Source organism: Panthera tigris, chromosome B4, assembly GCF_018350195.1.
Source record: "Panthera tigris isolate Pti1 chromosome B4, P.tigris_Pti1_mat1.1, whole genome shotgun sequence".
NCBI lineage: Eukaryota > Metazoa > Chordata > Mammalia > Carnivora > Felidae > Panthera > Panthera tigris.
Genome location: NC_056666.1, coordinates 21,687,208 through 21,700,133, shown reverse-complemented (window position 1 = coordinate 21,700,133; position 12,926 = coordinate 21,687,208). Strand labels below are relative to the sequence as shown.

Sequence of the window (12,926 nt, the reverse complement as noted above, 5' to 3'; positions counted from 1 at the left end):
ACTTTTCTTTTCTTTTCTCTTCTTTTCTTTTCTTTTCTTTTTTTAAAGGTTCTTTACTTTTGAGAAGGCCATAGAGACAGGGAGACAGAATCCCAAGCAGGTTCCTCAACATCAGCATGGAGCTCGACACAGGGCTCGAACTCCCGAACCATGAGATCATGGCCTGAGCCGAAACCAAGAGTCGGACGCTTAACCAAATAAGCCGCCCAGGTGCCCCGATGGTAGAGAGATTTCTAATGATAACTGGGCACAAGTGTAAAGTATGAATGAAGCAGAGAGAGGCAGAGACTGGCATGGCCAAGACTGCTATCCTGATTCCCTTTGCTACTATAACATCTACTAGATGAAACTCCTGGAGAATGTTCTTTAATAAAAAAGGAAAGGGAGGGGAGGAAGAGCAAGATATGAGATCAGAAAGGCCACCCAGGCCTGGAATGGGAGTAAAAGTAATCCAAAGGTGACCACAGTCCAGCCAGATTGCAGGAGCGAAGGAGCAGTGTCTCAGAAAATACATACAGGAACTGAGAGGTTAGCTGTTGTGATTGACCTTAGTGGAGAGTTTTACTAAAAGGCCATTAGAAGAAATGGAAATAATTTAAAACATACAAAGAAAACTCAGTGAATGAAAAGACCAGCATTTCTAACTCTTATGAAAAATATAAACAAAGGAAGGAAGAATAATCATGGTATGTGACAATGCTCAGTTATAAAGAATATTAGGATAATCCTAATACTAATTTAACCCAAATTGTAATAGGATTATACTGCGAAGGTGAGAAAGGAAGCAAAATGACATCCAAATAAAGAGTTAGCTCCATCTTCCATGCTAAAATTGACAATTAAAGAGATAGCAATATATGCATCGTTCTTAGAACTTGGGAAAGTTGTAAAGGTCAGGAGGAGCTTTTAAAAGGGTTGAAAGCTGTTGCCTTTGAGGAAGGGGACAAGGGAAGTGAGAAGGGGAAAGTCAGGAAACTAAATTTCGTAATGGCTCTTTTATTACTATTCAACTTTGGGGTTTGTTTTGTTTTGTTTTGTTGCTTTTTTGTTTTTTATTTTATTTTATTTTATTTTAATCTTAATTTTATTTTTAATGTAATTTGTTGTCAATTTGGCTAACATACAGTGTATACAGTGTGCTCTTGGTTTGGGGGGTAGATTCCCGTGACTCATCGTTTACATGCAACACCCAGTGCTCATCCTAACAAGTGCCTTCCTCAACGTCCATCACCTATTTTCCCCTCTCCCCCGCCCCTGTCATGAACCCTCAGTTTGTTCTGTGTATTTAAGAGTCTCAAAAAAAAAAAAAAAGTTACAAACAGAGAGGGAGGGAAGCAAACCATAAAACTATTCAACTGTTTAAACTATATGCCTATAAATTACTGATTTTTAATTCAAAAATAAAAATAAAAATAAATTCTGGATTTCTAACATAAACAGGTAGCCTTTCAGGCGACTAATTTTGAATATTAAAAAGAAGCTAAGGGGTGCCTGGGTGGCTCAGTCAGTTGAGTGTCCGACTTCAGCTCAGGTCATGATCTAGCGGTTCGTGAGTTCCAGCCCCACGTCAGGTCTCTCTGCTGTCAGCACAGAGCCCACTTCGGATCCTCTGTCTCCCTTTTTCTCTGTCCCTCTCCCCACCTCAAAAATAAATAAAACATTAAAAGATGTATGTAAAAAAAAGAAAGAAAAAGAAAGAAATATTATATATTATATTATATTATATTATATTATATTATATTATATTATATTATATTTTATAATATTATAATATTATTTGAATATCTCTCCTGGCTGGAGAGAGGTATAATATAGATTACATCCAGAATAGCTCATCTGTTTTCACCTTAATATTTTCATGTGACTTCAGAAGCACTTTTATCCTTTTTAATTGTTTCAGCAGTCAGGGATCAGATCTTCTCCAGAAAGGTCAGCCACAGGCATAACAGGATCTACTACATGCTCACATAATTTCTCTAAAACACGATGGTACAGGCTATGCTTACCCTTTCTTGGGGAATAAGAAGATACTCCTCGCTGTGTACGTAAGCCTCACTGCCTTGAATAATCAAAGTCCCTCAGAATTGTGTAGTACTCTGGACTTTTCAAACCGCTTTCTCATGTCTGTATTCAGCCCTGCCACAGTCCTGAAAGGTAGGAAGGACAGAAGCTCAGAGAGTTTGAGTGACTTCCCTAAGGTCACTCAGCTGGCAACAGCAGAGCCATGAGTAGAACCATCAACTCGTGACTCTCTCCACCTACCACGCTGTGCAGCAGTCTTGTTTTCAAATTTCATAAAGTCTCCATTTGTTTAATAGCTCCAGTCGCTGGCAGCCAAAAGACCAGATGGTGGGAAAAAGAAAGAGGGTGTATGTGAATTTCCTTCTCTAAAGCCCAGCCACTCTGCCGAGAGCCAGCCTTAGAACAATCTGCCCTCTGCCCAGAAGATTAACCCCAGATCCTGGCTTGCAAACAACACAAATTTGGGGTCTTGGGATTCTTCCACATTCGAGGGTCTCTTTTAAAATTGGAAATGCCCCGGAGAAGTAGAGCAATCCTCAGACAGGGGTGGTTGGCAACCAGCTAAAAATAAGCCTGAGATACTGTAAGGCAGTTAAGGGAGGAAGAAAGAGGCACCAATTTATCCTAATTCCAAATTGTTCCCAGGACTAACCTTGCCCATCCGAGCCAGAATTATTAGAAAAGATTCCCTGAGCAGAAACGCCATGAGGTGCCCACCCTCCTTTTGTCTACCGGTGAATATATAGTGATTGGAAAGCCAACAACCGAAACACAAAAATCTCCACTAAACCCAGTTCACTAAGAAAGATTTAAGCTAAACTGGCATTTAGAAACCTAACAGTTATTTGTGCGTCGATTCTAAAGCAGTTGGACGTTTCATCTTGTTTGTCAGGGACAAGATTTTCTCTCTATTTTTAGCAAACATTGCAAGCTGGGCACGTGCAGCCTTTGCTAAACAGAATGCGAAACGGGGTTTCTTCTGGGTCCTCAATGTGCGGGAGTCTGACAAGGCCCAGAGCAGGGCAGAATCAAACACAGGCTGCGACTATCACTTGGAGATAAGATAACCAAACAACGGGTCAAACTCAACTCTGGCATCCGAGGTGGACTCTACTTTTTTTATAGCATGAATGACCACAACACATCCATTTAGATTTGCATGCAGCCTATTAGAATCCATTTGTGCGAGCTCTGTGTGCAATGGGTAGCAAACTCTATGCAGATTTAAATATAGAGCAAAGGATAATTGTAAGATATCTCAATCAGGGTTTCTGCTAGACTTCACATATTTTAAAGGCATAACACACAGAGGTTACATAACTGCCTTTACGGAAAACCCTGCATTCAGAGTTGTTTTTGAAGCCTGTTTGCAGCTGAGTGTTTACTAAATCAAGCACTAAAAACTAGATTTACACTGGTTTTTGGAAGCTGAATGCCAGCTGCAGCTGCCATTAGAGCAATTCAATTTCTTTTTTATAAAGCACAAGTAAGGCTCAATTTACTAAAGTTTTATTTCCTTTTTATGCATCCCATATGCTAGGGGAAAAAATTAAGTTTATGAGATTAAAAATGAGTTTTATGCTAAATGTTTACAAAGTTTCAGCTGGTTGCATTTGCGAGCCCTCAAACCCACCAAGTTCAGCTTCTGGGTTTTTTCTAGCAAAAGAAGGTCTTTGTGTTTACCAAAGGAAATGGCCCAGACCTCCTCTTCTGTTCCCATCTAGCTCTGGCTTCCCTTTCACATCGCATGATTTTATAAGAGGTGAGGTAGACAGAGAAGTTCCTCAGGATGTCAAAATCTTCAGAAGGAATGTCCTGTATGGACACAATTGCTTTTTTAAATGATTCTCCTCCCCACCCCTTCCCTCTGTCTTGATTTAGCTAGTCTGGTGATGTTTTTCATTTCTGTGATCATCTCTAAAAAAGCAATATAGCTTTTACTTGATAGAAAGAAACATCTAGATAGCTAACAGCTGCTGAATCTGGAGAAGACTGCTTTTCATCACCTAATTACAAACCACAGTAGATTAGAAAAGTTGCATTTCTTTGCTCCAAAAGTAATGGGCGCAACGAATTTTTTTTTTCTTCTTTTTTTTTTTTTTTTAAATTTTTTTTCAACGTTTTTTATTTATTTTTGGGACAGAGAAAGACAGAGCATGAACGGGGGAGGGGCAGAGAGAGAGGGAGACACAGAATCTGAAACAGGCTCCAGGCTCCGAGCCATCAGCCCAGAGCCTGACGCGGGGCTCGAACTCACAGACCGCGAGATCGTGACCTGGCTGAAGTCGGACGCTTAACCGACTGCGCCACCCAGGCGCCCCGAATTTTTTTTTTTTTAACTGTACATATGTCACTCGGAAGAACCCAATATATCCCTTGTGAAAATATTTCACTACACAAATTCTTCCTCCCTCTGAAATACTTTGGCTTTTCTTAGGATTGTTTTTTTAAATTACTCTAGTTCTGATTAAGCTATCAAAGAACCTATCATCTTGGGGATTCATTCATTGAAAGAGGATAGAAAAAAAATTTAAGATAAGAAAACCTTCTAGAGATAAGGTCAGAGAATCCATCCAAATGACCAATGGAAGAAGTCCATTTATATTCACTAACTTATGCTGTTTCTACTTAACTATTAAAAGGTCGAGTTTTAAGCTTTCCTAGAAGTGGTAAAGGAAATCCTAGAGCCTTACAGTATGAGATTGGAAAAGCAAAGAGAAAAAAATCAATATTGTAGATATCACAGTAGATGACAGATGGATGTTAGGGTCCTTTGAGAATAAATTGTTAATGGTCATTAAGGGAACTCATGTCCTAGCATGTCACAGTGTTCCAAGGAGGGCTCTTGTCTGAGAAGAGCTCACAGAAAACTCCAGCACTGAGATTTCCTGAGCAAAGAACAGAAGTGAAGATCATCTTCCAGGCATTGACCTACATGATGGAAAAGTTGATATGGACCAATTTTGGTCAGAAATACTAGCTAGGGGTCAGTATATTGGAGTTCTCTCAGTGTATGAACCAAATAAATAATCCTATCCCAACAGGCAACTGCTGGCAAACAGGATGGTTTATACCAAAAAGGATAAAGAAGAATGACAACCGTGTGAAACGAACGGTCTCCAGAAGGAAAGCTGAAGGATGCATACAGAGCACGGATCGATTTTATTGGTCTGTAGGCCTGCAGCCTCCAAAAGCAAAGAGTGGACACAGCAGAGATACCCCCGGGCACTTAATCTCAAGTGCTTCTAGCAGCAAAGGGGATCACTGGGGACCCTGCCGGGAGAGGGAGGGACTTAAAAGCCGGGGTCACCCTGATTGTACAGCAAGGGGCTTAGAGCATAAGTTACTTTTTGTTGGCATGTTAACCATCCCCACACTGTTTTAACTGTACCCCTTCAAACTATTATAGCGTAGAAAATAAGAGTCACACTGATGAACCATTGGCCATATTCTTGATTTGGGGATCTTTACCCATCAGTTAGGAGAGACGAGGCACATGTTTACAAAACATCTAGAAAAGACTTAACTGGTAAGGTGTTTTCCACAATTCAGCGGAAACTTGGAAAGATAGAAGGACCCATGTATATAGGAGCGGTCTGAGAAATGTTTACAGAGAGATGAGTCTTGAAGGATATATAGCATTTGGATAGAAGACCGAGGAAGGCATTTCAGGCCTAAGGAAGGATATGAGCCACAGCACGGGATGCAGGTATAAGAGGGGTGTGTTTATAGAAAGGGGGGCAGCAATGAGGAAGCCAATTGGAGCCAAGTGCTAGGAGAGTAACAGAACACAACATTTGAAAGAGGGATTAGACTCAGGATTTGGAGCACTGTCCATAATAGACTGGCAAGCAATGACAAGCCTTTGAAGGTTGTGAGAAGAAAAATCACACAGTGAATGTGGCACCTTAGAGAGACGGGTCTAGTGGTAGGGCAGCACGACAAAGTGGAGAGAAACGAAGTTAGATCACTGAGGAGGGAGCAACAATGATCCAGGCGTGAGGTAATGAAGCACAAGTAGAAGCCATGAGGAGAGAGAGTTGGGGTATTTGTTCTCTCCACTCCCCTCCCTGCCATCTCCCCATACCTTACTGGTAGGTGGTCCTACTTCCATAGACCCAGCTTTCTCTGGACTCCCATAGCATTGTTTACCAATGTGTGAGCCCCAGGGAGGTCCCCCAGCCCTTGCTGGCTTCCTTAACCATACCACTGGGTTTTGTCTGTTTGGTTTTGAATGGGCCATTTGTGCCTTTGCAGAGCCTGACTTATACAGACCACAAGAACATCTTGAAAGAAAAGTAAAAAGCTGTGAATTGGACTGGAAGAAAAGGAACATTGATGAATACAATTTTGACTGTGGGAAATCAGAAAACATGGCATAGAAATATCAAGGGCTGGCTGGGAGTAAAGATTCTCAGAACTGCCTAGGGTGAACCTTGGCTTCTCCACTTGGTAGCTGCGCCATGTCAACTGGGGGCACAATGCTTTGCATCCCTGGGCTGAGCTCCTTCATCTTGTGAAATAAAGAGGATAATTGGAATGGTTCCAGGCTTACTGTACATGCTGCATAAGTGTGTTCTATTTACTGTTCTCAGGAGAACTCACGTGGGAAATATTGATTATGAACCAAATCTTGTTCACTTTGAGCCAAATGGTGGCGGTAGGATGCTTAGGTGGAAATTTCCCGGAAGCGCTTGGAAGTAAGTACATTTGGGCAAGAGGAAATTACTAAGACAGAGATAGATACAGAGTAACCTGTGTGAAAGGGAAAGGGGAAACTTTGAAAACGGATGACCTTTTCAAAGGGAAGGATGCATCAAAAGAGTAGCAATGTTCTCAGAAATACATCCTGGACAAGCCCACAGTGAGTGGGTAGGAGGAAGATGAGAGGCGAAAAAAAGAAAAAGAGAAGCGGAAGAGCTGGATCTCGCGGTAACACAGAAGCTAAAAGAGCCAGAAGCAATGAAAATGACAGATGCCTTTGAACTTCAAAAAGAGATTACCTGGAGCTTGGGGAGACAAATCTTGAGGCAGTGGAATTTGAAGGAAGAAATAAGTCTTTCTAAAAAGCTATTGGAGGGGGGCCTGGGTGGCTCAGTCGGTTGAGCCACCAACTCTTGATTTGGGCTCAGGTCATAATCCCAAGGTTATGGGGTCAAACCCCTAGTCTGCTCCATGCTGAGCATGGAGACTGCTTGGGATTCTCTCTCTCCCTTCTTCTACTCTTCTCCCCCACTCACATGCTGTCTCTCCCTCTCTCTCTCTCTCTCTCGGAAATAAAAAACAAAAAATTTTTTTTAAATAAAATAAAAACCTTGAGGAAGCAGGTGCAGCCAAAGGTAGTTCACTCTGATTTTCCCCCATGATGCAGTAGTCATGGGCATACCCAAATTTTGGAAAGAAGAAAAAATGAAGAGAGAAAAACTGAAATTTTTAAGGAAAGAAAAAACAAGTAAAGTTGCAAAATGCTTCTGTGAAGACAGAAGAGGCTAGGTTGGAAAATCAAATCGGGGGACACCTGGGTGGCTCAGTCCTCAGATCATGATCTTGCGGTTGACGAGTTCGAGCCCCGCATTGGGCTCTGTGCTGATGGCTCGGAGCCTGGAGCCTGGTTCGGATTCTGTGTGTGTGTGTGTGTGTGTGTCTGTGTGTGTGTGTGTGTGTGTGTGTCTCTTGCTCTCTGCCCCTCCCCCGCTCATGCTCTGTCTCTCTCTGTCTCAAAAATAAAATAAATATTTAAAAATCAAATTGGAATTTTTTTGGAAATGAGAAATCAAACTTCCAAGTGTCTGCAGGGTTTTCCTACCCCAATGGCACTCTTCTCATTTATAACAAAGCTAGCTACTCAGATTTTAGTTATTACCATCCAGCTTTGAAGTTGGGTTAAGCTGTGAATCTGAGCTAGTTTTACAGCAACCCCCTCCCCATCACCAAACAAAAGACAACCTATACTTCTTCACTTCAAAATAACATTGTGGTTAAAAACATGGCATCCAGAGTAAGACTGGCTGAGTTTCCGCCTCCAACTTTGCCACTGAGTAGCTACGTGCTCTTGGGCAAATTCCTTTACCTTTCTATACCCAAATCTCCACATCCTAAAGTGGAGATAATAATAGGGCAGTCTTCCCTGGGCCACTGTGAGGAATAAATGAGATAACACAAATAAATAATTGAAAACGATGCCTGGCATATAGTAAAGAATCAATGATCCTTGGGTATTATTATCCTCATACATCCACCTTATACAATAATTATATATTAATTCTTTCTCCTCAGGGCAGTACTCTGATTTCTTTCAACTCAAAGAGAACATTATTATAGAAAATTCCCTTGATAATCATGCCCCAGGATAATGTAAATTCAGATATAATGCAATTGAAAATTGGCAAGTGTCTTCATCTGTGCCCAATCTCAGGTCTCAAACAGAGCAAAACAAGCAAAGCTCTCATTTTCTGAGAGGAAAACACATGAGATGAGGAGGTAAGACTGGTTGGAGAGACTGTAAAACCCTGTTTCAGGAAATAGGGATGTGACGGGAGGGTGTCCATATCCCCAGTAATCTCTCAGCCCAGTTTCCCCACACTGGGCTGAAGAAAGGGGCATTCAGTGACCCAGAGATTTCTGGAATCCCCACTGCTGCCCTGAAAGCCCAGCCATGCCCACAACCCAGAATCATCCCTACTGATGTTTAACCACAGAGCAGACACAATGACCACCAAGTGATATCAAATGGCACCTGGGACCAGGAAGGATTAACGGTGTCGGCAAAACCAGAACTCCTGGTCAATCAGTTGCACAGACTGGTCTCCAGAAAACTGTTTTGGGTTGATTAATAGTGTCTTTTTATTTTTAATTTTTTTCTTAGTTTTTTTTTTTTTTTTTTTTTAAGTAGGCTCCATACCCAACATGGAGCTTGAACTCACAACTCGGAGATCAGAGTCGCATGCTCTCCGGATTGAGCCAGCCAGGCACTCCTGATTTAATAGTCTCTTAAACCTGTTAGTTTTTCTGTCTCTCCCGGCTGGACTCCAATTTCCTTCAGGGCAGGGTTCATTTTAATCAAGTGGTTTGCTTTGTTTGCTGTTCTAATTTCCCACAATGTCCAGCACGATTTAGTGAGAGAACCATTACCATAGTAACACAAACAGGGGGCTCTGGAGGGATTTAGCTTGACCCTACCAATCCATAATCTCCATGTCTCCTTCAACCCCTTTCCACTCCCCTTTACTAACAAATTGTGCCCCCAATCCCCTTTCTTATGGAGATTCTGAAGCAACTTCTGAGTTGGTATTAAACAAATGTTCCTGGAATTTTCTGTTTGATGGTAGGATAGATCCCTTGTTTTATGTCCCTCAAACGTGTCTCTAGCTCCCCTTTGTGGAGGGTAAAGACCATGGGATCTCCGACAGGTAGTGCAGCTGGCTTGGGGTCCCAGGAGAAAAGGAGCAAAAATCCCACAACCACTTTAGTTGACCTACAAAGAAAGGCAAATGCTCTTTTGCGAAATGTTACCAAGACAGAAAAATCCTCAACAGAGCCAACAAGAGGAAACAGACTGAAAACAACTACCTGGCCAACTCCTTTGAGTTGGACGCTGGTATCTACGCTTCTGTTTGAGCCTTCATAGGATCCCACATAGCTCCTCTTCTCTCTTGCTTCTAGAAAGGCCTTTTCCAGTCTCTTGTTGGGCAATCAAAAGCTCTCAAGGTTATTCATTCAGATACCTGCCAATGTTCATTAGAGCCGTTTAAAAAGCTAACAGTGGAGGGGCACCTGGGTGGCCCAGGTCATGATCTCATGGTTCATGGGTTTGAGCCCCGTGTCAGGCTCTGTGCTGACAGCATGGAGCCCGGAGCCTGCTTCAGATTCTTCTCTCTCTCTCTCTCTCTCTCTACCCCTCCCCCACTTACCCTCTGTCTCTGTCTCTCCCAAAAACAAATAAACATTAAAAAAAATTTTTTTTTTAAAGTTAACAGTGGAGCAGAGTCTCTATGTAGGTTTTCCTCTATCAGAATGAAATGACTGCCTTTCTCCCACCCTCACTTATGCCAGTTCAAGTTACCATATTTCATATTCTCACCCACCAATCTGTTCTGCTAGAAGTGGGCAGATAATGGCAGGAGGCTCCTCCTTTGCAGGCTTTTAACAATACTAACATACCACTGCCACCTTCATTTTTCTTATTTATTGCTGTAGAAGTGATGCCGCCCAGAGTGTAAACTCCGAGCAGAGTAATTGGTAAATGGTTCATGGCTGTGTTCACCTTTGAATTCATCGGTTGGATAAAAGACTCTATTTGTTTACTCATTAGATATCCAGGTGCTTGTTTTAGCTTCAAGGAGTTTCACAACACATTTGGGAAGACAGGGGAGTAAGCAGATGATAGCAAGAGGCTGTGATAAGTGTTGTAGCAGAACTATCCACAGAGTAGAAAGGTTAAGAAAGCCTTTCTGAAGAGGGGAGTGGCTGGGCTGAACAGGGAAGCCATGCGGAGTAAGCTGTGCAATCAGTCTCTACAGAAGGAGCAGTCTACTCACTGAGACAAGCAAGGGCACAGCCCATTCGGGGAGAAACGCACATGGCTGGGAAGTACAATCGCAGGAAGGGACTGGCTAAAGATCATGTTGGAGGAAGAGGAAAAACCATATGGAAGAACTTACAGATCTTTGGCTGGCATGGGGTGGGGGGGAGCGGTGGGGGGGGAGGGATGTCATGAAAGATTTTTTTAAATGACGCTACGAGATCTTCAGTTGAGAAAGTTAACTCCAGAAAGAAGAATGATATCAAGTGGTGAATAACTCAAGGCTGGGACAAAAGGGAAGAGGCTATTAAAATAAGCCACACAAGCAATACCAAGGCTCTTGACTAAGGACCTAATGGTGAAGGTGGAGAGAAAGAGATGCATTTGAGGAATAATAATGAGATTTGTGGAAAAATCATACTGACCGATAAGATGTAGGGGTCAAAAATGATTCATTCATATGTTTCCAGCTTAAGCACCCAGGTAGATAGTGATACCACTCTCTGTCCCAAGGAATACGAAGAATTCAGGAAGAGGTTATTTGTTAGATGCACTGACTTGGAGGTTTCCATAGAACTAAGAGGAAATGTCCAATACACAATTAGATAGACAGCTCTTGAGTTCAAGAACGAATTCAAGAATAGAGTTACAAATTCAGGAGCCATTCATTGAGGAGGGCGCCTGTTGGGATGAGCACTGGATGTTGTATGGAAACCAACTTGACAATAAATTATATTTAATATAAAAAAATTCAGGAGCCATTAGCAAGCACATTGGTGAGAGCTAAAATCATGAGGGAAAAGAAGTTCATTCAAGGAGCCTATGAAGAATGAGAACAGGGCGGGGAATCAAGACCAGACTGAACACCAGCAGACCGTAGCTTTAGCTAATGTCCACCCTTCTACATGAAAAATGCAGAACAAAGGAAAGTCTTATTCCTCCATATTCTCTGGATGGCTTTATTTACTGTTCTAAAGTTCATTTTGGGACTTGTGTTATTTCACGAACACTACATCTTCCAATCTGAATTGGTCTAAGGAGCTAAGAAAGAGTGGGGGTCAAATTAATTGATGCAAAAGGAGAAGTGCATTCCAAGAAGCTTGGTTCAGACTCTCTCCCTGTCCTGTATGTCTGCATCTTGGCTTCTATCTCTCCTCTCTGAGGCTGATTTTCTCCACAGAGCAGCAAGCAGTACCACACAACTCCAGAGTCTCACCCCAGAGAACAAGTCAGACTCATTCTCACTGGTCCTAAGTTCAAAATGCCTGAGGAAATTCTCTGGCTGGCCCAGCCTAGGCAACATATCTACTCCCCAAGCACACATCCTGCCCAGAAAGATGGTATCCCCTGAAGGGAAGGCAAAGAATAGACCTTCACCCCCTCGCTTAGAGCACAATCCTCCCTTTGTTACCTCGTTCCCCCCACCAGATCTGCCTGGATGCCTTATACATCAGGGAAGCTTCTCCTCTTTTAGAGCCTATTTCATGTTCATTCTGCTCACTCATCCCTTAAAGATCTTATCGGCTCTCAGGCTGACACTCTTCACTCCTCTACCCTTCCATAGACACCTTTGCTTCCAGGACCCCTCGTGAAATCAACCTGTCTTCTGCTCACCTAATGCAAACCAGATGAGACGGGGGGAGGTCAGAGTTTACGTAACACTGGATCAGCCAAAAGAGAGAACATTTGCCCTGCTGGTTTCACACTATGGCTTTGCAATCCTACCAAGCAGGAAGCTTGGTGAATTCGAAGAAAACAAATTTATCACTCCTTGGTGCTAATTCTGATTTTTAAAAACACATAAACACATACAAATGTCTTTAGAGACATATGGCAATTTAAGACAGCAGGAAACCAAAGAACCTGACATTCTTGGAACAACAAATAAAAAGCTCCTTAAAAGTTAACAAGGCAAAGATGAATGTGGATTCTAACATGTGAAGTTAGTAAGTATTTTGTGATTTGGCTCTGCTGGAGGTTATTACACCAGAACAGAGCCAACATGGAAACTTAGTTTGAGCTACAATTCCCAGTGAAAGAAATCTCAAATTAGTCACCTTGTAATCTGGGTGTGGAGTATTTCTAATGGACCGCTAAGCAGATTGGTAATTAATTTTTGTTCTTTGAATGTAAGAAGAAATGAGACTGATGATGTGTCGGAAGACAGATTTGGAAAATATGGCTCTACCCAGGACCATTTATTAAAGGTTCCATGTGAATACAACAAGTTCTAAAATGTATTAGTCATTTTTAGTTCACTAAATATTTGATAGCTATTTCTTTGTTATACATATTGAAAATTTCCCTTCCATCAATTACTATTTCCTATAATTTTTATTTTCTTGGCTATGTGGACTTTACGAGAGGAAACAAGATAAGCAAA

At 41.9% G+C, this 12,926-nt stretch overlaps 1 long non-coding RNA gene across 1 annotated transcript in view; it reads right to left on the bottom strand.

Moving 5' to 3' along the window:
• LOC107179557 overlaps positions 1-12,926 on the bottom strand; it is a 36,786-nt gene that overhangs the window by 20,267 nt on the left and 3,593 nt on the right. The window lies entirely within an intron of this gene.